We start from the raw sequence: 22,254 nt of genomic DNA, 5'->3' as shown, positions 1-22,254 counted from the left end.
GGCTCTTTGAGGCTTTACTTGACCTGTAAAGTTCCTGGTGCTCTGAAATTATCTGCTCTTTGTGGATTTAGCCAGCTGAATTCCACATGATCTAAGTGTAAATTTCACAGGCTATATAGCCGTTTGGAAACTCCTTGACACCATAAAGCTGGTATCGCAGGTAAAATTGCAGTAAAATTCAGTGAGTGAATGTAAACATCAGCCTCAGCCTAAATATAAATTGTAAATTGTTGCCTGCTACCCTTGAGAAACACTGACCATTAACACTACGGCCTGCTCTGCACCAAACTTCAACACAGTACTGAAAACTAACAACTCTAGCCTGTACTAAACTGCCCAGTTTTTCATTCAGCTGAATGACAAAAAATCACTATACTCTAGTTTATTTTGTAACATATTTTACAAAATCCAGAAACATCATGATAGATCCTATATAAGTTTTTTTTTTTTTTTTGGAAAGAAAAATTAAAGGAGACACTGAATTAACATTTCTGTTTTACTTAATCTTTTATCTTCCTTTCGAGACTTTCTTAAGTCTTTCTCATATATCTTTTCTTTACTGTGAAGTTCAGCAACTATACATTTAGCTGCCAAGATATGCTATATGTATAGTTGCATAGTTTTGTGTTTGGTGAAGTGCATTTCAAATTACCTGCTCCTCAAAAAAAATAAAAACTCTGCAGTTTATGTTTACTCCTCTTCGGTAGCATGAGCGTGATTTTGACATCCGCACCTTAAATGCATCACAATGACAGGAGGGAAAAAAGGCTGCATTGAAGGTGTAACCAAGAACATGAAATGCATTTTCTTATTCCTGCTCGTGTATCTTCATGCTGTCAGCTGGAAGTAGCAGTGGCTGCAGCACATGAAAAATCACTTGATAGTGTTATGTTCTAAATCTTCCTATCAAATTTAAAATTCATTTATTGAAGATGCTGGATTAACACTCCAGATTTTTCTGCCCCTCTTTAATCCTTACCATCTTGTTGATATTTAATAAGTAGAATATTTACAGTAGTTACAATCTTACCATAATGTATTTTATGATGGCATTACCCAATCAGCATGAAATACAAACTATAGATGCAACTGGCCTGAAGGCTGCAGGCTATATATATATATATATATATATATATATATATATATATATATATATATATATATACCTCTATCTGTCTATCTAAAGATTGTTAAGATACGCCAGATTATACCACAAACTGTGATCCATATCCTTCCGTTCCCAACAGTCTCAGTATTATTAGTAAGCACCTGACCTCGGCAAGAAAAAAAAGTACTTTCTATGAACACAATTTCAAACAAATCAGGTCAACCAGAGTGAAATAATAAAATTTCTATTGTTTTCACAGGCTTGTAAACACAGGCTGAGTCAGAAATTAGAAAAGCATATGAAAATAGATCATACAATACTTCGGTATTTGACATGGTACAAACTAGAACTGCAAGCCATGCAACAATGTTTTGTTGCGTTCTGTAGTATTCTTGTATTCTTCTTTCATGGGGGAGTTGTGTGTGTGTGTGTGTGTGTGTGTGAGAGAGAGCAATATGTCACGTATTGTCAAAGTGCACAAAGCTTAATTTGTTAGTTTGACTACTAACCAGATCTTTTACAGTACAGTTAATGAGAACCTCTTGTGCTGTCTATGGTTCTGAAGTTATATGTTTGAGTGTAATTAAACTTAATTAAGGAGAAATGTGTTTTCAGACTGATGTCCATCCAAGGTCAACTTTACTTTAAGGTCCAAAGTCAATGCCATTACCTGTCTGTTCTCTCCGTTCATTAACCATTTCCCTTTGAACCCCATTGCATAGGCTCTAAAAGACCTGCCACAGAAGCCACAAGACGTTAAAAAGAACCCAATGCCAAAAATGTTGTTGCCGCTGGTATTACTTGAGTCCTTTAGGTCCTCAGCTAATCTCTGAGTTCATTGAGAAAATTTAGAATTAGGCGGATGATAATCTATATGGTGTTATCACATCTTTGTCCTGGATTCCAAATTCACACAAATGTCTCACTCTTTTCCTGTTGCAATAACTGCAAACTGTCAAGTTTAAAAAATAAGACAAGCTTCTTTTTTTCCCCTGTTGAATACTGGCACAATTAGCAGTAAATTGTCTGTTGCGAACATAGTCATTCAATTTGCATGCTTGATTTAAAGATATTTTAATCAATATTTATTTTGCACCTTGAGAAAGGAACTCTGAGTTCCCAAAACCCACATGTATTGTTCAGTAAGAGGTTCTTTCATCAATTGTAAAATGACTCAGTTTTACAATTGTACACAATGACAAACATTCACCTGTCATTTTAATAATAATAATAATAATAATATGTTTGTGTTAGTCCTCGTAGGGAAATACTCCTCTGAATTTAACCCATTCACCCAGTGAAGCAGTGGGCAGCCACCAATGCAGCACCCGGGGAGCAGTGTGTAGGGACGGTACCTTGCTCAGGGGTACCTCAGGGTAGCCGTTCAATGGAGTCGAACCCCCGACCTTCCGATCGTGGGGTAACCACGCTACCCCCTGAGCTATCCCTGCCCTTTTAAATACATTTTAAAAAATTAAAAATGAATTTACAACTGAAAATTCTAATCAGTTACTGCAAATCTGAGACATCAGGCAAACTGATATCATAAGTCACTTCCACATTAAAGACAAAGGAACACAGAGAGGAACAGACAGTACCACCAAAGAAGTTATATTTAGGGATACAGCAGAAGCAATACTGTAAGTTTATTGGTGAGTCCACGGTGTCTATGCTGTAAGAACTGACTGAAACTAGAATTGGGACTGATGTCTTTCCTGTTCATGCTGTGAAGTTGCTTTTGTTCTGTTGCCTCTTTGTAGTTGGTTATGTGGAACAGATGAGACCAATGCAAATATATATGTGGTGTTAGACCTTCACTAACTTCACTTTTTAAATCAGGAGACATTGTAACAGCAAAGAGTCACAAACATAATCAAACGTGTAAATCAGCACCAGTGGCTGAAAATTCATCACAACTTCTAGACTGCGCTTATTGCTATTTTAGTCTTATCATGTATTTCAGGTAGCAGATTGTTTAGTACTATTTCGAGATATGGGGTGTGCAGTGACTGCCTCTGGAGCTGTTGGCCAACAGGGTGTCAGTGGAAACTGTGCTACTGTTGGCCAAAGTCAAAGGTGAAGGAGACAGGGAAGGTGTGTTAGGAGATCAGGAGAAGGAAGGAAAGGTTGAAATATGGAAGTGAGAATAGGGACTTTAAAAGTAGGCACTATGACTGGTAAAGGGAGAGAGTTGGCGGATATGATGGAAGATAGATTGTGTGTGTCTTGTGTGTGCAAGAGAACAGTTTGAAGGGAAGTAAGGCGAGGAGCATTGGTGGTGGATTAAAGTTATTCTACCATGGTGTAGATAGGAAGTAAAACAGAGTAGGGGAAATGTTGAAGGAAGAATATATCAGTAGTATTGTGGAGGTGAGGAGAGTTTCAGACAGGATCATGAGTTTAAAACTGGAAACTGAAAGGGTGATGTTTAATGTTGTCAGTGCATATTCCCTACAAGTTAGGTGCCAATTAGAATATAAAAGGCAATTGTGAAATTGGATGAAGTGGTAGAGTGTCCTTGAGTGTAGAGAGTGGTGATTGCAGAATATTTCAATGGACATATAGGTGAAGCAAACAAGGGTGATGAGGAGGTGTTGGATAAGCAACAGTGACTCTTTAACCAGTTTTGTGCATCTAGGGACAGAGCACTCAAGACCAGCTTTGTGATTTTCCCACAAAGTAACAAACAATAGTAATCTGTTCTCTAATGGGAATTTTATAATACAGGTTTTGGTGGACTCTGTCATGCTAATTTGCCCTGAGAAGAGGCATTTTGAGAATGAACGTAAGTTAAATAGCAAAGCAAACTATTTAAACTTTTTCTTCTTGGCTCTGAACAAGAAGTGTGATGTGTTTGACACTGATAACTGCATGGTTAGATAAGCTTGAGCTCAAATGGGACAAACTGACAGGTGTTACAGCCGATGACTGTTCAAATCTGACAGGAAAAAATGGTGTACTTTTGAAGTGGATACAAGATAAAGTGACTGAAATTATTGCAGAACTGAAATTGGTGTTTTTGCATTGTCTCACTAAAGGCAGAGCACTTCAAGTCAGCATCACTGGCAAAATTTTATTCTTCTCTCAAATAGGAGAATTTTCCACTTATAAGAAGGGATGCTCTGAAGTTTTTTGTTCTCTTTGGATTTACCTTTGTATGGGAACAAACATACTCAGAAATGACATTTAACAAAACCAGATTCAGAAAACCAGAGAAGGTTCATAGAAGTGGTCAAGAAGGACATTCGGAGGGTTGGCGTGACAGAGGAGCATGCAAGGCATAGGCTGAGAAGGACGCAAATAATCCACTCTGGTGACCCCTAAAGGGAGCTGCCGACAGAAGATGCTATGAATTATTTGACAAAAATTGTCATTTGATGGAACTAAAATAAAAAAAGATTTTAGTTCCTTTTTTTCCATAAAAAATAAGTTTTGTTTTTTTATTTATTTCAGATGCAGTAGTTTACAACGTTAGATTAGCTTTGTTTCTATATGTTTTTTACGGTGATCACAGAAAGCTTACTCCATTACAATTCTTTAATCGGTGATGGATTTTAGATTAAGTAACAACACTGCTTAATGTTCCATTAAATTAAATGTTGCACTCATTCTTTTTAACAGAAACAGCAATAATTCTGTGCTGTTTAGCAGTTCAGGAGTACATTTATATTATCTTTGAAAGAGAAACAAAAGAGAGAGAGAGAAAGAGAGAGAGAGAGAGAGAGAGAGATAATGCTGGCCTCCTTGCTCCAAGAGCTAAAAGGCACATAACATCATCGCTGAAAAACCAAATGCACAAAAGCTATTTAACACTGTAAATAAGTTTTTGATATAACAAATGTCCAAGCAAAACTGTCAAACAGGGTAAAGTAACTCAAGCAAAGAGCACAACAAAAGCTAATGTTTTCATGTCTTCGCAATTATCCATGCAGTCTTGTGAAAAACTGCACTCTTCACTCTTACTGTTTCCATTGGAATAAGGATGGTAAGTAGAAACTATTTGACTAACTCAGTTGTGTGTTAACACAATTTCTTAAAGCAAATTCACCCCAATGTCAAACTGTCATACTAGGAGGAATTGCAAAAAAATTCAACATCTAAAGCCAAACACAATATATCGGCACAAACACCTCAGCAAACTGTGAAGCACAGAGGATGGTTCTGTACTGTTTTGCAGCCACAGGGCCTGTGCACCTGAAACACTATGGCAGGACTTTAATAGAGTTATGCAAAAGAAATACCTCAAATGCAAACCTCAGTGTCCCGAAGTAATGTTGTAAAGAGAACTCCAAAGTTTCTCTGCAATAATGTAAAAGCTGAAGTCATACAGAAAATGATTGCTTCAAGTTATTATTGCTAAAGGTGGTTCTACAGGCTACTGAATCATGAGGTGTACTTTTTCACTGGACTGGATAGAGTTCTGTGAAAACTACAACTTGTTTTCACAATTGTATTAAATAACATGGTGAAGAAAAAAGTTAGATTAGTTCCTAACTAGAACATGAACCATTCTGACATTACATTACAGGGGGGAAATGAGTTTCGAAATAAAAAATAAAAACACCCCTAGATACAGATTTAGAAATCAATCAATAAAGTTTTTTTATGTAACGCAAAAAATTATTTGATGTAAAGACTAAAATATTTGTTATAAAGTTACTGAACATAACCCTTCATAAGCATGATAGTGCATGAGCACTGTTGAATGATGAGTGTGAGTAACAGTTATGTATTAATTAATACACATAATCCTCAGTGTGACTGCTTAACTGCCATGTTCCAGTCTGCATCTCTGGCACAATTCCCCTCTTCTAAATCCACGTCCACCTAGCCATGTTAACTGGGCCTCACAACATTTTGTTGCCTTTGTTTTTGGCACACTTTGAAATAAACATTGTAAAACGTTCTGCTGTCTCTGCTCTGGGTCCCTGCACTTGAGTCCAGTTTCTGGTACTGGCCTTTCAGTCTTGTGACAGTAGTTATTTTCAAATTCTTTTGAAACTAACTTCCTATTGGATGTATTCTTGGTAAAGACAATAAATTGCAGCAAGTGGAGGATTTGATTAATTAAATAATTTCAAATTCAGTGCATACACGACTTGCAGTGCAAATTTAACACCATCCCTCTATTCCAGATTTGTGAAAATCATTGAAAAAGGCAAGTGATAAAGGATATCACTTAAAGAAGGTAGTAAAAGCTGCATCCTCTTCAGCAGCAAAATTTTCAAAGACCAAGGACAACCCTGGTGATATGTTAAACCTGTTCCCTATGGTAGAAGATAGTCCATCTGTTTCCAGTAGCTTTGAGATGAGATGCAACTTTGATGATTTTTACCAGAAAATTGGGCCACTGCAGCTGCCAGACACAGATATTTTGTGTAAATAAGAATACATTGAGGTCACTGGTGTTTATAATGAGCTAGAAGAGCATGCTATTATGTAAGTCAGGACAAGATATCTTGCTTGGAAAAAAAAATGCATATCTAAAAATCTTAAACAGAAAAATCGGTTTGTATTAATTGAGAAAAATATTGTACTTTATTATTTAAAAGGCATGTTGTCAATTTATTTCTAGTCTAACACGAATAACACAACCTTCAGGACAAACAAAACTAACAGTATCTAGTTATTCCTAAATATAGCTGATATATTCTCATGTAGGGAGGAGATATAATTCATGAGATAAATATATTATTGATTAGCTGCTTCTGAATTATCTAATCATCACAGAATAATTTGGAACCAGCAGGTCTTTCTTTTTTCTCAGTCATCAATGGCAAATGTTTATTGAATGAATTATCTGAAGTAATTAGATGATTGCTGTGCATGTGCATGCTGTAGGAGAGAAGTAGAATTAAAGCACAAAGACTGCTGATTTGCCCAGAACTTGATGTAACATGAGATTATGCTAGTTTAAAAAATTAAATGTTGCATTGGTAGTAAGGTTTTGATCCGTGTTCTACTTCCTTCCTGTAGAAGGAATTACAAATTACAAAATTTTGAATACAAAAGTAAAACAATTTGAAACACACAAGTGAGCATGCTCATTTACACGTTAAAAAAATCCTGTAAATACAATTTGTGTGTGAGTGTATGAGAACAATATGCACTTAAATGACTGCATACCCAGCATGTGTTATATTGCCTTTCCTTCTTCCTGAGGTGATAAAACATATGTATTGATAGAGGTGTATGGCTACACTATATGCAGCAGTAAGTGGTTTCAAAGGTATGCAACAACTTCAGAGAAATTTCAAAAAGACAATTTTCTCAAAAATGTAAAGTACAGCATGGCTGAATGTGTTCAAGTTTGTGACTGGTAGTGCAGTAGTTTAGAAGAGATTGCGTATCTGTGCTTTAACGTAACCGCTGTCAGCAAGAAGTGTGTGTTGTGTGTAGCTACAGTTAGAAGATAGGATCGGACCAGAAACAATTAGCTTACAGTTCAGATACAAAATGTACAGCAAGAACTCTGAAGAGTTGAAGAATATGTTGTGACTGATTCATTCATCTTGACTTCTCTAAATACAGTTGAATTTGTTGAATTCAATTATTAAGATTTTTTCTCTGTTTTAAAAAACTGCAACATTTATAATACAGCCATGAAAATAAATAAAACAAAATAAACACAAAAGAAAGAAACTGTGTGATCCGTGAAGATGTGTGACAAAAATGTATTCATTAGCCTGACCTAGAAGAAAGTAGAGATGCACTAAAAAGGAAAAAAAATGCCCAGGAGGAACATCTAAAAATCCTTTTTCAGCCAGTTTCTGGCATCAAATTGAAAGTGCAATTGTAGTACAATATCATAATGAATGTTAAGAAGTTGAAGCAAAACAACATTTTATAATCTTAAGATACTAACATAAGTAATCTTAAAGCTTAGCCAACATATAAGGGATTAAAGTCCTAATATCCAGCTGGGAGAATTATTCAGCGTTCTGCACTATTTCACACCAATCACTGAAAGGTAACATCTATAAATGCTACAAGCACTGTAGCTTCGCCATGTTGAAAGCTACAACATTAAAGGGACACAGTGTTATTGCTTTCTCTCTTCCTCCTCTCTCTCTCTGCACCTTGAGGGGTTCGTCCACTTTCTGCTCCTGCTGTAATGATTTCTCCACACTTGTTCGGGCACATGCTTGTGTTTGAACTTGAATTACGAAAGAAAGTCGCTCCGAATGTGCTTTCACGTTGTCTTTAAGTTGTCTGGCTCGGTTTCCCGTTCAAACTATTTGAGAATTCACTCTCATTAATTATTATTGAAGACAATTTTCTACACTCTCTCACATGCGCGCACGCGCACACGCACACGGTTGTGTCCTCTCATATAGTGGAAGTCAGATTAAGAGCAAAGTGGGGGCACCTCGATTACAGCAGTAAAATGACCCACTTCACACAAAGTTCACCTCATTTTGGTTGCAAATTAAATGTCGGGTCTGGTTTAGAGAGCTGGGTAGGTAAGCCTTATAGAATACCAATATGCTGTGGCCATTCTTCTACATTAATTTTGTTTAACAAAATCAATTCAACTTAGGTTTTGCTGTTATTATTATTTTTATTATTATTATCATTAGGCAGTGTAGCGGTTAGCACATTTGCTTAGCAAGTGGAATGCTGATGGTTTGTTTCCAGCCTGAGATACAAATCCCCCTTTACGGTTGTGCCAGGATGGACAACCGGTGTAAAACTCTGCCAGATCAAACATGTGGAACTGCCTGTTGTGGTGACCTCTTGGTCAAGAAAGCAGTTGAAAGTGGCTTATATATCACTGGTAACTACTCATTACCAGTGATTCACCTAGGCATGTGTCGTGAGCCTTGATCATAGTGTAATCATCCTACACTGAGAGTTGGTCAGGACCTCTTGCTGTTCCATTTTAACAGAGTGATCCCCCTTTTGCACAAAACTTGTATAACTTCTCACAGGAAATTAACATTGTGAAAGGGAAACTATTACTTACTGCCCATAAGCCTATGTAAACAGCGAGAATGAAAAGTCAAAAACTCTAAAGCAGTGATCCAGGACAGGATTTAAACCCGTATGTTATGTTAAAAGGGTAAATATGGTAATAAGATGGAACACCAAAGGACGATGACAGAGTGTTATTTTGTTCAAAATGTGATGAGCGAGAGTGTTTTTGAGGGGAATGCATTTTTTAATGTGCTTAGTCCATCACCCGTCAGGGAATTAGGTCTGCTGACCTGTAATGGTAACTTTTAAAATGAAAAACACAGCCTTCACAGTTATTATTCTTTTTCTTTTAAAGAAGACCACCTGTGTATGTATTTGTCATTCTTTCACAGTCTACAGAATAAGGTTTTTCTGAAACAACATGGAGTTCTGTCAGTAATAATACTCTCAAACCCCCTTCACTGTTAGATCTCTACTTGTTCACCAGTGGCACTTATCCCACTGCCGTGATGGTCCTTTCCAATTTAGCTTGAATGTGTGAAGCTCACCTGAGCCTGCTCCATTTAATGTCATTATATCGGAAGACTGAAATACACACTCCCTTCCACTACCTGCGCCTCCCCTCTAACTAAATCTTCTTTTGGCAACTGCTGACAACGTTTACTACTTGCTGAAGAAGATAATGAGTAGTAAAGTGCATGTTAATGCCATCATATATAGATCAGTGATCCCAGGTAATGATGGCACCAATTTGCAAATGCAAACTACTAACATGTGCAACCAGACATGCTTTCAGCACATGCATATGCACATTCAGCAAACTGCATGTTACAAAAAAATAAACTGCTTTAAATCTTCTGTGACATATGTACATAGCACCAATATGTGCCCAATGTAAACAAGACTGTTCATGAAATACCTTAGAAATACTTTTAGATGCTGTTCACCAACTGCAAACTGCATACATATAGCCTAATTTGAAGCTGGTGAGAACCAACTACAGACTGCATAAACTATCAGGCAAAAATCTCTGGAGCTTCCTCCAAAGGAAAAAGAAACTCTGCTATGAAATCACAGCCAAAAGACTAGACTCTTTGCCAGAAAGTGTCAATTCCAGTTTCTTATATGGTGACTGGTATGTTAAATTATTATCATACAAATGCGATACATTTCATATACACTGCTGAACTATCCCACGGTACCATACAATTAAAACCTACATTGCTGCAAGATGAAGACAGACAAGTTGGACTGCAAAGAACTGATAAACCTAAATTTGTTTCCAAGCATGTTGGACACAGGTGTTTTTGTTTTATTATAGACAATTAGACTCAGGTGGTCATGAGTTATGCAATGACTAAAATTAAGTGATACCAATAAAGTCCATGTACTAATCACATTCATGAAGGTGTAAAACATCCACCAGGTGCACCCAACAGGTGCAGAGAAACTAATAGCAGAGAGATGAAGCTGTTAAATAAGCATGTCTTTAAACACCCACACAGTCCTGAATAGAGATATAATCAGGCACGGTTAGTAGAAATGCCAGTGTGGGAAGACCACTGGTGTATCGAGGCTTTAGGCACTTGAAATTTGTCCAAAACTATTTATTGAGATCAGTTTAAGGATAAAACATTGTCATGAATAATTTGTAACCATGGAAAGTAAGATATACTGCCATTTTAAACACAGTTATTGGTAGTACAAATGACTTGCAATCTTGTTGCCTTTGTTGCCTTGTTTCCTACAGTCAGCTCAAAGGGACTTTGGTTCATTAAGACACTAATAAAATCACAATCAGGGGGACTAGCAGTCTGTTAGCAGTTTACAATCGAATGGGGTCATGTTATCAATTATATGTAGTCTATTTATGATATGGGAATGAGTAAGATAAACTGGAAAAAAAAAAAAATCACAAATCTTTGTTGTCTATGGACACAGAAATTGACATTAAAAGGTGATTATCTGCAAACCTTTGTCAGTTTGTCAACAAGTGACTGCAGTCAGTCTTAGTTGGACTGTGACTGTTTGGTGACAGGTTGTCCCCCATCACCCAACCTCTGCAATCACCTTGCATTTGAAAGTGGTTGCCCAGAGGTTGAGGGTTTGACATGCTTTACCTATGGGCGACCCCCTTGATTCATAAAATTAAAATTCACGAGGAATGTTGACTGTCTTTTTATTTAAACCTAAGCAGTTTTTAATGATAAATACTAAAATATCTCATAGATGATGCTTTTAATATGATAAATGATAATACTGATTGTGGTAATGACCAAAAGAAAATGAGTGTAAAGCACTGGCCAAAATGCAACACGACACAGAATGGTCTTGGAATAAAAACAAAGAAAACCCAAGTTTGGACACTTGTTTTTCCTGAAATCTTTTAAAATGTACATAGACACTGATGGCTATTTAGGCCACCATCAGCCTAATTTTTTTTTGTGTGTGTGTGTGTGTTGCTTTTTTGTTTCAGCCTGAAACATTCCACTTGCTCAGGTGAATGGTAACAATTTGGCTGTGAAAGTGAAAATATACATGTACCATATATAACAAAATGTCATCAAGTTAACTACATGAATTTGTTGGTCCCTCCTTATACTGAATGTGAAAAACAAGCAAGGGTAGTCCTTATCTTCTAAATGTCATTCTACCCCTGCTCAGCACTACTATTTATGTTCCACGATACTGTGGTCTTGAAAGTTAGCAACAATTGGGTAAAACACTGACTTTCACATTTTGCATGTATACATACATATTTTCTTAAGCACTGATCCTAAAAATAAAACGGTGTGCATCATCCATGATGATTGCAAATATTGCCAGTTTGATTTAGCCTATGTTTTCACTCTCAGCTGATGTTGATCATAGTGCATGCAGACTTCAGTATGCTTGGGAGGAGGAAATGATGCAGGAATTGCTCAATAGATGCTAAAAAACTCACTTTTCTTCAAAGATGATGGATGACAGTTGTCTGAAATAAATACCTGCGGTGACAGAAAAAAATTTCACATATTAAGACTGGATCATGTTGCACATTGTATTGCCTAACAGGTGTAGAAATCTCAATGCTCAAATGCATGTCAGAGATTGTGCATAAACTGGTCTCAGAAATTGACTCTGATGTTTGGTCCCATGCTTTTTTGACAAATGCAAATTGATGCTGGGCTAACCAAAGCATCACAGGGAAGAAAATATGAAATTAAATTAAGAGAAAATCTGTTACTTGGCAACTATTTAATTTTTCTACTATTTGACTAAGGCAAACTATGCCACTCTTTCAGTATACAGTTTCAGCTAAGCAACAAGTTAACTCCAGTCTGGTAAAAATGCTTGTTTTTCGCAGTTATTTGTGTTCCTAGAGGAAAAGACAATGAATATAATGGCCTTTTCAATGATACAACATAACAGTGTAAATTTTAAATACTCATATGGTGCCTTTCTACTTAATTTGAGCTTTCAGTGAACATTTCAATCCTACACAATCCCTGCAGTTACATCCTTTGCAAAATGCCGGGAGCATCTACAGTAGATGGACATGTAGTATTTGTCAAACCTAACCTCCTCCCAAATTTTTATGGTGTTTTGCTATGTGGGCCAGGAATCAGAGACACTCTACTGAAGTTAAAGAAGTGTTCGTCTTGATGCATTCTCAATCATCCAGGAAAATAAATCTCCAACAAAATACTTTACAACTCCACAACTTTATTAGTGCAAAAACAAAAACAAAAAACCCATCAATGTATTTTCACTTAAACAAGCAGCTGTTTTTTTATGTGCATTAAAGTTATATAAAAATCTAACAGTGCAAATGCAAATTCCTTGCTGACAGTTTAACCAAAAGGTGTTTCCAGTGGAAACTGGCCGACATATCCTCAGCATAACCATGTATAATATCCACAAAACTTAAAAAGAGGTTATACACACACAATACCGTAATATTATGTTGAAGCACAGTACGTATCACTCCGCGAGGTTCCTGCCTACGATAGCCGTAATGCTCCAACAATCCATGAAGCAGTGCAGGTTCGTAGCTTAGCAAAGTTGTACTGAAACATTTGACAGATTTTCGAGCGCAGTGTACGACATAAAATCGTTTTGAGGTCAGTGAACACAACCAGAATTCATACATAAGGCACACGGGATTATAAGGGGCACTGTCGATTTTCAGAAAAATCAAAGGATTGATTTTAAATGTGCCGTATTTTCCAAAAAACACAGTAACAATGACGGCCCGCTAGCATGCTCTACCAAAAATAGTGCTTTGTTGTGTATCTGACGGACGAAAGCTAAGCCAGTTCCACACTACTGAAGTTGCAGCATTTTTACAAACCAATTCTGGTTCATCCGTTTCATTCAACGATCCGCTTTCGCCCTTCTCATTCTGCATTGCCGTCATGCTTTTTCCACCATGTGCATATGAAAACAAAGGCACTGCGCATAAACGTTTTACTCATTTTCTATCGCGATATTTCATTTTCTTATTGTTGCCCGACATTATACCGGTATTACCATGAACGGTATGATATGGCCCAGCCCTAATATACAGTGCACTTGGTGAGTTGCAATATCAGGAGAGGGACACACTTATTAATATAACACGATCCGCCCCACATAATGCAAAAAACCCCACCAAAATGACACAGCCACAAAATACTAATACTGATAAGACAGAGAGACACATCATCTATATCATTCCCAGCTACAAGTATGAAGAAAAAAAGCTTGTCTATATCTTCCCCTGACAAACACTGGCTGATGAAGTCTATGCAAATATATATTTCTGTTACCTCGAAATTAAAATAAAAACAACTGTTAGAAATACTCTCAAACTGTTTTCTCTCAATTTAAATTAATGATATATCTATGTAGCCCCCCACACATACATCGTCACAAGCCTGACCTTGTGTTTGTGTGCTTATTTAGCCCACATGTCTGAGTTGTAAAGGCCAGTTAAATGTGGCAATGCTGACATGAAACTATATTGGGGCAAATTAAATTTAAGATGGCTCTAATGCAATATTGTTTCAATGCATTCATGGTTGTAAATTCCAAAACGTTCAGCATGTGACAGGGATGGGGAAAAAAAAACCCAATCTGTAGTGATGTAATGGTCTAGGCATTGCTCTATATCAGTTGGATGAATGAAGGGACAGGGCTATTAATGCAGAGTCATAATCAATAGCTTAAGTCATCATCAACAAAAACAAAAATGCCAAACCTTACAAGTGATTTACAACTGAGTTATTTTTCCATATGTGCAGTATATCTCAAGTATTATTTTTCTTTCTTTCTTTCTTTCTTTCTTTCTTTCTTTCTTTCTTTTTTTAAAGGGGGTCAACGGAGAAGGAAGTGAGGTCAGGGTGGTGAATCATGTGCCAAAACTGTAACAAACAAGGATGTTGGCCTAGTGATGCAACAAAATATAGAAAATAGAAAGGAGTTTCTGAAATATTTATACGATTTTCAGTTTAAAAGATTTATATTCACTCAGCAAGCCAAAAAAAAACTTAGAAGGGGAAGAGAAGGGATAGTGTGCATTCATCCTTCCTGGACAATTGCTGAGTAATATCCTTAACATCAAGCTGCTGTGAACTACATTTATACACTCATGTGAGCACATCAAGAAAAGTGGAGACAAATACTATCGACAAAACAATGGTAAAACGAAAGTAAAAATTAAAGATTTATTTAAGAAATGAAGGCTGACATCATATTTCCGTATCTATGTCAACTACAGTGCAAAAAAGACTGTCATGGGGGAAGGTAGTGTTGAGGGTAGGACTAGGGATGGGTATCGTTTAGGTTTTATCTGATACCGGTGCCAAACCGGTACTTTTGAAACGGTGCCGGTGCTTAAACGGTGCTCAAACCGGTGCTTAAAGAATGGAGAACACAAAATTGGTCCAAAAACCTCTCATGTTCAGCTGTTTTTTTTGTAAAAAAATAACAATGTTAGCCTTTTCTGCAGCTATAAGCATATATGGTATCACTCTTGGCTGGAAGCAGTGCTTAAACAATGGAAAAAACAAAAACTTTGTCCAAAAACCTCTCATGTTTAACTGTTTCCCACTTTTTATTTGGTCATTTTAGCCTTTTTGGCCAGGGTGAAGGGAGTATCTGCCATCAAACAAGAAGACAGCCGCATGTAGCTATGATGATGTTTGCTAGTTCACCTTACATGCATTAATGTAATAACGTAGTTAGCCTACTCAACGTAAATTACACACGAACAACATTAAGCTACTCACGCAGAGAAGAACGGCTGCTGCTGCCATCATCATCCTTCATCATTTCTGCTACACTGGCAGGGCTAGGGGCCAGGACTGTACTCTTCAGCTTTTTGGGGGATGTTGCTAACTCTAGGTCCGATAACAGGCACCACACCCACCGTAGATGTGCTCGGTGTGAGGTCCCGCAGCAGGCTATCAAATACGGCGCATTTTTCGGCTTTTAAAAAAAAACGCTATGCGTCGTCAGGTGTTTCATCGGATTTCAGGTGTTACCTCCTTTCCACAGTATCACCTTAAAGCACTTGTTGCAGGCTGCTGAGTTTGCATCTTTTGCTGTGAAGTACAGCCAGACTTTTGACCGCTTCGCCTCGGGCATTTTTTATCTGTAGCTCTGCTCTAAAAGAACGTACGTACCTGGACCCGCCTACTATCCTCGGAAACGTAAAATGATTGGCTAGAATTCAAAGTGTATCACATCTCAGGAAAAAAAAGCACCGAAATGTGCGCTGCTTTTCGGTCTGGTTACTACCGTTTATGTCAGAACGGACACCGGTACCCATCCCTAGGTAGGACTCATTACAACTCATCAGAACTCATTATAATAGATAAATGACTTTAACATCAACTAACAGCAGTAAGAAACCCTGCAGATTTCAGTGTTGTGTTTTCTCTAAGAGCTCAGCAGAGAAAACACAGTTAGTCTAATTTTTCAAAAATAATAGCAGCTTTTATGATTACTGTACCTGTGTTATTGTTCCCAAAATCAGGTATCTATGGCTGGTAGCCTTACATTTTAATGTCTAACTCATATCAGATTTATACCACTATGAATACACTGAAATATGCCTGCACTGATAAAATTAAGAGTAGATAAGATTATTATGTTAGACAAGTTAAATACATTTTTCTTTTTTTATAGTAAAACTGGTGTTTTAATCTGTGTCACAATGTTTTGATTAGTCACAATCAAACAGGCAAGACTTGGAATATACACCTAAAATCTATTTTAGTCTGTTAGGAGTTCATTAGGTTTGTTTGCTGGTAATTCACTGTCACAAACAAAATGTAAAGGTTGTCTTTTACTGGATGGTTATTAAAGATAATGATTTACAGCAGTGTGCAAAAGTCTTATTAAGCTACCACTCATTTCTTTGTTGTAAAAATGTGTGATTATTGGTTGCTAATGTTTATCTAACAGGCCTGGATATTGTATGGCTTTAGGTCATGAGTAAAAGTGTCTGACTGAAAATATGACTGACTGCATTTAGTTTTGATTATCATTTTGAGAGTTTTATATTTACACACAAACTCCAGTTAGTATTTAGCGTTCAAAACAGCTCTAACCACCTTTTCATGTAGCAGAAGTGCAAACTTGGGTCTAGCCTGAGAGTACACTTGGATGAGAAGCTCCAATTCACACAACTTTTCAATGCTAGTCCACCACTACGGACACAATTAGCTGTCAATTGCTGCAACTAATTTGCCAACTTCATTTCATGGATCATGGTAAATCATGAAACCACATCAGTAATAACTGGTATTTGCTATAATGGACTTGAGAATAACTGCCGTGAAATTTGAGGAAAAATGAGTTGTTAATTTCTCATTTGGTGATGGGCAGTATCAGGACTTCTTTGCTGTGGGTGGAGAAGCTTTCTTGGGCAGCATGAGTCACTCTTGGATGCAAGTCATCCACTGCATGACAAGCTTTTACTGCAGGCAAGTAAGGTAAAATGACTCCTGCTAGCCACATTTAAGTCTATCCCCTGCCTGTGTGTATGTGTGGATGAGAGAAATGGGGAGAGGCTATTTAAAAATTACCAAACAAACCAATCAATATGTTATTTGAAAATATAGAGTTTTGAACCTTTAACTTTTCAGCTTAGCATTTAACAGTAATGCATCCTGGAATATGTTCCGGATGCAGTCTTTCGTGAGCCCTAAAACGCTCCTAAAAGCTTCACTGAGTAAAATCATATCCCTGTTGTCAATCTGAAAACTCATAAATCCATACTCGTAATGCATGGAGACTTCTCAGCCTCAATACTCACCAATAATCTGGTTGAATATATATTTTTAAAAAATGATTTTTGATTACCATTGTCAGCATGACAGAAGATGTGCAGTAGAATCAAATAAATGTGAGCCACAGTTCTGCACCTGTTTTTCAATAAGCAGCGGTAACAGCCTGCCTTTCCTAAGTGCTGCAAAGGAATTATAAATGAAACAGAAGCAGAAGGTCTACCCAAGGTGGGGTAATTTGATTTATCTTTTATTATTTTTCCATCCTCTGGCGTTATCGTGGTTTCTTCTCTGAAATGGGAAATGTGATAAATATTGATGTCCTTTACAGGAAATGTAGGCAGGCATATGCGAGATGCAGGTCTTGGCCTATCTATCACATGTTTTCCTATGGAGAGTGTGGATATTTCTGTAAACTGACCCTCTGCCAAAAGAGCCTCAAAAGAGGATTCCATGCTTTAAAAGCTCTTTCTGAGGCTTATTAGCTCATCCGCACACCTTCTCAGTCATCTATTGTCTCCGGCTTCCTGTCAGTCTTTCACCACTATATTCTCTCTCATTTGCTCTCTCCCTTTTTCAACCTTCCACAAGCAGTCTTCTCTACCATTATACGTAAGCTTCCCCTGCACACGCTTTCTCTTGGTTACTCTCACCTCTCCCTTCTAACAATAGCTCCTCTCCGTTCAGAGTTTATAGACACAAGAGTAAAAGTGGAACAGTGAAAAGATTAAAAAAAAGAAGAGCCTCATCCAGCCTATAGAAGGGTCCAAAACAGCTGCCTCAGCTTTGCTGATGCTTACACAGGATTTCCAGTTGTGATTAGCGTAATGTAATGCTAAAGATAATTTATAACCAACACAGAAAAAAGTCATACATGGACATCTGCAAGTGAATCATTTAAATGAATGCTTGATCACTTTTTAAGTCTTAGATATTGCATAAAGGTAATCAGGTAAATCAACATGCCACAAACCCCCCCCCCCTCCCCCCAATCCACCATGCATGCACACACACACACACACACACATTGTTCACGCCAAGAATATCTTGACTAGAATATAGGTATGAAGGCAAACATCCAAAGAATCGAATCCAAGTCTTGCCTTGTTGTATCACACGTTCATTAGCAAACAGACATACATGTTGCATAAACAGAAAAAAAGGGGCCGCATACATGAGAATATATTTGAGTGCACTGAATGTGATGAATTTTTTAGAATCACAAACTTAGAATCACAAACTTAGAATCACAAACTGTCTTCTTCTTATTACAAAGTATTGTCCTGTCAGCATTTCTGAACAGCTAAAACTAATGCTATCACTCACAGTTTAGACCATGCAAACTTGTCTGGTTCTGAAAATAACAGCAGATCAATAGTAAGTATCAAGTGGAGCATTTTTTCCCCCCAAGCCTCTAACAGCACGAACAACACTGCTGGTGTCGGCACACATTTTTGTTCCCTGCTTCTTTTTCTACGTCTGCTCATACTACCCAGCTAGCCTATTTACATTTCACCTCCTCTCCATGCCCTCAGTAGCTTTCTCTGCATCATTTAACTGCACCCCATTCCATAATCTGTGCTGCCTGCACCTGTCAATATGTTGTGAAAAGTAAATAAGGTATGAAGTGCAAGGAAAGGAGACAAATATGTGGAAAGAGAGTAAGTGGGAGAGAGGGAGACAGATCTCCTTACCAGAGCTCTAATGAAGAAAATCCAAAAATTACTTGTTTCATTCCACAGTGGCTGCTCATTAAATCCAGTATACTGGGGAAAGGGTTGAAGATTCCATCGAGATGCTGCCTCAAGAGGAGGAAAAATGAGATTCTTTAATGGAAAGATTCTGGAGAGATGTTAAAAATGTGGTAAATATGCATAAGGAGAAGGATCTGATATCCAAGTCTTGAGCACTTCACGAGTCCTTGCCGTCAGCTGCGAAGCCACATGTCTGCACACACTGACACATGCAGTTCACATGGGGGAATCGCACACATACAAACACGTAGGGAGGGTGTATCCTGTGTAAGTCTCAGCTAGGCTGAAAGATTGGAGGAGAACGAAGGAGGGATAGAGACAGAGAAAGAGAGAGACGGAGAAAAGCAGGGAATCTGGAGAGGGGCAAGGTGGAGGGAGGAGCTGCAGCATGATGAGAGATTGAGAGAGGGGAGGGGAGCAGAGAGTCTCTCCATTCCTCCTTATTTCGCCCTCAATCTGAATTGCAGTGTGAGTTGCACAAATGTAACAGCAGGAGCTAATGAAATTATTTCACCATATCTCCATCTGAATACACTGTGGGTGATGTTAAACAACTAAATATGGGGATGAAAGTGAAAAGCATGGAAGCTGTTTTAATCAGATCTGTTTGTGCATCTGAGAGCTGAGTAATGTCCTTTGCTCCTGCTCAGAGCCGGACAGATAAACAAGCTGGAAAGATGGCTGAGAAAGATGAGAAAGAGAGGAGGCTGATGCAATGAATAGATAGGCAATATCTAAAACTGACTGGGTGGACTAGTGAATCAACAAACTCCATATCAACTAACTTTGCAAACAATTATTACAGCAGCTCAACTCACAGCATCTTCCAGCTCTCACTAGGGTTTGCCGTTTATGACAGTAGGTGCTGTTTGATTTATGCTCATGCAGTGTATACAGTGCATAACATACAAAGCTTTAACAATCACAGAGAAAGAGCAGGAGATTTGATCTGAGACTGCACAATTGGGTCAAAAATATGTCAGATATAATCGAATTTCAAGCATTGAGTTATATTGAATAAAGCAACCATCAGTATTCTTCAATGTGGTATTCCCGCTACCATCTTGAGATGAAAGTGAAATTGGGCATGATAAATTTATCTTTGGGTCATCGCCCTCACAGGAATGTGTCCTCCAGTATTGTCCAAACCACCACGTAGATTGCGAAATATTTCCGCCAACACATTCTTTGAAAACTGCAGCGGGCATCCCTCGGCTGACATGACTCACTCTATACAATCCTACACTGATGATTCATGCTCTAAATCGGCGTACACTTCAAGGCAGGGGTTAAGAGTATGGGTGGCATAAGTGGTCAGGACACCCCACTGCGATGAGCTTACAGACAGGATTAAGAAGTAGTGGTGGATGGATGGAGGGCTTGTTGTAGAGCTCTGTCAAGATATCTCTCGCCTCAGTGGAGCCATGGATTTCAACTGAAGCATTTCAGCGGTCGAGGATCTTTGGTCGACCTTGCGCAATGAAAATGACTGATTTTTACAGCGTGATCTGAAAGAAGCTGATAAATACATGGTACAAACAAATATGGAGATAAAAATGTGGTTTTTGTTGTCTTATCAAACTTCCATACTAAGATTTATTGATCTTAGTGGACACTTTGAGGTTTTTACCCATATAACACAATGTTTACTAGATTAATTCTCCTAATTATGTTGCATGAGAAAATGTGGAAGTTACTATTAGATTAGACTATATTATAACTATTTACTTTTTATATTTATATAATATATGTGTACTTTTTATATTTATTCTTCATATTGTAGATTTTAATTGAAAGGATTCAGTTCTTCCTGTTAACTAAACTGTTACACTTAATCATACTTTTGCAGCAGTAAAGCCTGTTATCCTTCTTCTAGCTTATAGACACCTACAGAAACAGCTCTGTGAGCCACTAGGGGCAGTAGTGCTTTTAGCTTATAGCTGCCAGCATGCTCACAAGTACAGTTACGATACTAAGATTTAGTATCTTAACATGTTAACAGTTGCTAGTTATTACAAACCACAGCTAAGGCTAATTTGTGGAAGTTAGTATTGCAGGTCTTCAATAAAAAAAAGTCAGTATTTAAAAAAATGTTTGCTTAGGAACAGGGGAAGGTAATCCAGATGCACAGACTGAATATGTTAAATAATGCTCTGGATATTCATGGTTGTATTGCACATAAAATTTAATTTAGCACACAAATCACCACACGCCTGCCGCCGCAGAGCCTGCCATCATGGCTCCACGGCTTTTGCTAGACAACTGCACACATTGTTGCAGACTTGACTGGATGTATGTGTAATATTAACAAAAGGCTCTGCTATTGAAGGAGCTAAAGTGCAATGAGCCTTTAATGTAGGTAATGTTGTGTCACCGTGTTACTCACTAGAATAGCTGTAGAGAACAAGCCCAACAGACATTAATGTCAGGATTACATTTAAAGGTCATGATAACCAGCAGAGACCCCACCACCAACCCCTGACTTCTATACTGCTTTGTTATAGGCTGGATATAATTTTCCTTCTGCAGCTCAGAACACTGCTTGTGACATAAAGTTCTCACTCAAGGAAAAAAATATAAACTTAGCAAACAAAGTAAGGAAATTTGTGTTTGGTCGATGATTTCTTTGTTGAAACAATCCGTCCTCGAAATAAATCGTATACTGTTGGAAAGACTGTTTGTTTTTAGTTAAATGGTGCCACATTTGTAAGGAGGTATTTGTAGGTTGAGCAGCAGAGTTGAGTATGTGGGTTTTGCGCATGAAAAACATGTCAAATCTTCTCTGCCGGTGCCAAACAGCTTATTCTGCTATTAACTCTTGCTCTGTGTCTTTTATTGGATGATTGGAGTCTGATGAAACAAAAAAAAATTAAATTTATTAATTTAACAACCTCACCAGCTTGGTCACACATTGCTGTGGGATGGCATCTCATTCTTCAACCCTCATCTTCAACCAGGACTGTGGGCAGGCTATTCCATCCTCTCCACTCCCACATTCTGGAGGTAGTCTCTCTTAAAACCTGCTCTGTGGGGGTGAGTGCTGTCATCTTGGTGCCAGGCTGTGGAGACATGGGATGGCCACAGGTTGCAGAATCTCATCTTGGTGTCTCACCGCATTGGGATTGCCTCCAATGATGACAAGCCTTGCTGTGCTAGTGACCGAGATGCTGCCCCACGCCATCACACTACATCCACCAAAAGCTGCTACCCTATCAGTACA

General features: G+C 37.9%; 1 protein-coding gene across 2 annotated transcripts in view; it reads right to left on the bottom strand.

The window, feature by feature from the left end:
* Positions 1-19,376, bottom strand: part of lingo1a (leucine rich repeat and Ig domain containing 1a) — a 137,270-nt gene extending 117,894 nt beyond the window's left edge. Inside the window, exon 1 of one of the 2 annotated variants that reach the window (XM_085164656.1) lies at positions 18,975-19,376. The gene's annotated coding sequence lies outside the window, so the exon portion shown is untranslated. Of the gene's footprint in view, positions 1-11,969; positions 11,986-18,974 lie in introns of those variants that run through there. The other variant, XM_085164657.1, reaches the window with a different exon arrangement.
* Positions 19,377-22,254: the final 2,878 nt, after the last annotated feature.

The sequence above is a fragment of the Neolamprologus multifasciatus genome, chromosome 7, assembly GCF_963576455.1.
Source record: "Neolamprologus multifasciatus chromosome 7, fNeoMul1.2, whole genome shotgun sequence".
NCBI classification, from domain to species: Eukaryota; Metazoa; Chordata; class Actinopteri; order Cichliformes; family Cichlidae; genus Neolamprologus; species Neolamprologus multifasciatus.
Note: the sequence above shows the minus strand (reverse complement) of the source record. Positions and strands in the feature narration are given on the sequence as shown.